The sequence below is a fragment of the Lepeophtheirus salmonis genome, chromosome 9 (assembly GCF_016086655.4).
Source record: "Lepeophtheirus salmonis chromosome 9, UVic_Lsal_1.4, whole genome shotgun sequence".
In the NCBI taxonomy this organism is placed as follows: domain Eukaryota; kingdom Metazoa; phylum Arthropoda; class Copepoda; order Siphonostomatoida; family Caligidae; genus Lepeophtheirus; species Lepeophtheirus salmonis.
Window position 1 is genome coordinate 28,915,510 of NC_052139.2, and position 3,283 is coordinate 28,918,792.

A 3,283-nucleotide genomic window follows, 5' to 3' on the forward strand; every position below is an offset into this window, starting at 1 on the left:
TGAAAAGGGCTTGGAGGAAAGTCCTTGAGGCGTACTGAACGTCCTCTGCTAACTGAACGTCAGCGAGAAGTCAGACTTGAGCGTCCCAAGAAAATCTTGAATGATATCAAGAGCTCATCTGGACGCATCATCATTTTTTCAGATGAGAAAAGTTTTACGGTCGATCCTGTTTTCAAAAGGTAAAATGACTGTGTTGTGAGCTTTGGAGATGTTTGGAGATCCAACGGAAAGGCCATGAAGCCGGTATGGTTCCCCACTGGCTCAGATTACAGTGGAGGATTATGTGAAGATTCTGGCGTCCAAGGTCCTTCTGTGGATCAAATCGGCAACTCTCCTTGGGGTTTTCAACAAGATGGAGCACCCGCCCACGCTTCCAAGATAGCTCAGGAGGGGCTCTAGGACAACATGAACTTTTGGCCAAGGACTACTGGCCCCCTCAGAGCCCAGATCTGAACCCACTAGACTTCCCTATCTAGACGCACGTGGAGACCAAGGCCTGCAAAAAACGACACAAGAACATAAATGCCTTAAAGTCTGCTGTCAACAAGGCCTGGGCCTCCATGGACGCCGATTATATCCAGCAAGTCTGTGGCAGCTTCAGACGTCGCCTGACCAGTGTCATTGAGTGAAATGGGGCTACATTGATTAAATTTGACCACAAACTATTTTATTATTCTAAAAATGTATGAATAAATTGTTTCCCAAGTCATTCAAATGTCATTATTGTCCGCAATATGTTCTGAAGGAAAATCAATGAATAATTCTGCACGGCCCGGTAAATGTCAAATGATAATTTCCGATATATATAGAAATTGATATTGTAATGTAAAGTAAGTGTTGGAATTGATCATGAAGTGTTTTGTCATTGTAGCCCTAGTCCTGATTGGAATATCGACTTCTTAGTTAACCAAGTAAGTTCACTTATGGATCTTGGTTGGAAATAAAAGAAACCCGAAAGTGGTTTTTTACAATACTATTAAAATTACGGTATAAATGCCAGCTATTTTGACCTTGCTCCATCTACGATGGAATGTATTCGAGTAGCAGAAGAAGGGTATAAAATTACAGGCATAGGTAATGTTGTAATATCGTGGTTTTCAATATATTTTTAATATTGTTTAATTTTTAGAGGCCAATGGTGCTCCCTATAATGGATCTGTAACATGGAGAAAGGAAGCGAAAAGGCCAATGAATATCTCAATATTTGTGTTAGAATTTGATTCAAAGGTTTACAAAGACCATTGTTCACGTAATGTAATACGCTTCAATGGTTACCTAAAAGGAAGTGACACTCCACTTTTCTACACCCTACGCTCATTTACGATGGAAGGGTACATGAAATATACTCACACACATGTTGCAACAAATTCTACTGCTCACCATTTTCAAAAAAAGAAGCAAGTATGAATATTTTGAAATGAATATTGAAAAATGAATTTGTAAACTTTAAAATTACTCGTTTACTATTTATTCCAAGGTTTTGCTCGAAGTTTCGTTCGGTTATTAAAGGCTTGATGTGATCCAATGCTGTCTTTAAATTTGTACATAGCTTTTAGTTATATTATGTGTTACACCTATTTCTAATAGTTACAATCTCTGATCAAGTGTATAAATGCATATGTACATGATATTTTTTATTCCCACAACTCTTGAAATAAATGAAACGTTATAGCCTAAAAATATAATATATTTTTGTGGTTTTTTTCGTTCCAGGAGGAATTAAACAATTTCTCCACCTTCATTGTTCCGGAATATAGCAGATTATTCAAAGTTATTATCGAGGTTTAGTTTGTTGTTAAGTTCTTGATTTAGAAATAAAACCTATTCATTTTGATTAGACTGACCCTACTGTTTAGAAAGTCCATTTCGAAAAATAAACTATTGTCAATTTTATAATGTGAATAACTTCCCAAAATTATTTTATAGTGAGGAAAAATCTCCCTTCATGGCAATTTGCTGCGCCTCATAAAGGTCAATAGGAACATTTTGTTAATAAAATATGATAGTAATTTGTCAAAGACTACAAATTTGAAATCTTTTTGAAAAATATGATGACTTCCCAACTATTGGACTAATCTCTTTTTAATAATATATATTTTTTTTTTTTTTTTCAGTCCTAGGTAGAATTAAAGATAATAAAAAAAAAAAAAATAGATACGACCGTAGGACCTGCTAATTGATCATTAGAACTGTTCACAATTGGTAACATAATAAAGTGTAAATTATTTAGTAGTGAGTTAAAACCGTGTAATATACGAAAAACGGAACAAAATATCTGTTGTTCGATATACTTTATTGTCCATTGGTGTTTTTATTTTATTTTGTCGAACTACCTAAAATTAACATTTCCTAATGGAAGGGATAATAGACCAATCATAAGCCACCAAATATTATTTGATATTAACTGTGCTTCAAGTATATAATATTTTTGAAGAAAAACAGGTGACTTATTGTCAACAAAATTAAAATAATAATATTCAAATTACGTATATACATCATAAAAGGATTAGTATTTAATGGCTTAGGTATACAACGTGAGGACTAAAAGTTTTAAAAGCTGCTTTCACTCCCATATATTATTTAATTTTTGTACATTTTTATGGCAAACTTTTTGAAGGAAAAGGTGATAATTCAACAGTTTTCAACACTTTTTGTTCAACATTCGGAATGATGGCTTCAATAATGAGACGAATACAAGCACAGCAGGTCTTGATGAAGTCTGAGGACAAGTAGAACTCTCCTTATCAAAATAAAGAAGGTTTAAGGTATAAATATTTCTTGTTTGGGTAGAGAAAATGCTACATATGTTTGCAATTTTTATGGGTACGCCATTTTACTCTTCCAGACTATTACGAAATAAAAAAAGAAAATTTGTATTTTAGTTAGCTTACACAAGAGTTTTAATTATATTTTTGAAAGGAAAATGGGCATGCAAACACCTTCCTTTAATAGCCGGGAAAACAATAGAAAAAAGACTAATTGAAATATATTTTTATCTTGTAAATAAGGAGAAATACTTTTACGCCAAATTTGATATATGTTATACTTTAATGACGTGGACAGTTAAAAGTATGATACTTAATATTACAAAACTACAAGGAGAAAATAGGACATATCAATTCCATAGATTGTCATTTCTAGTCCTGCAAAATTATTAGTATGAATGATATCACCTCTCATTGATTTTGTAAGAATAAGTAAAATTTAATTTTTGGGTTATTTCATGTCAAATCAACGAGGGCATGTCATCCGCGCCTCTCAAATTTGAATGATTTTTGGCACA

The 3,283-nt window shown here is 33.3% G+C and overlaps 1 long non-coding RNA gene across 1 annotated transcript; it reads left to right on the plus strand.

The window, feature by feature from the left end:
* Positions 1 to 814: 814 nt before the first annotated feature.
* On the plus strand, positions 815 to 1,891 carry LOC139906371 (uncharacterized). The gene is made up of 2 exons (XR_011781859.1): positions 815 to 1,074; positions 1,130 to 1,891. It is a non-coding gene; the product is annotated as an uncharacterized lncRNA (long non-coding RNA).
* Positions 1,892 to 3,283: the final 1,392 nt, after the last annotated feature.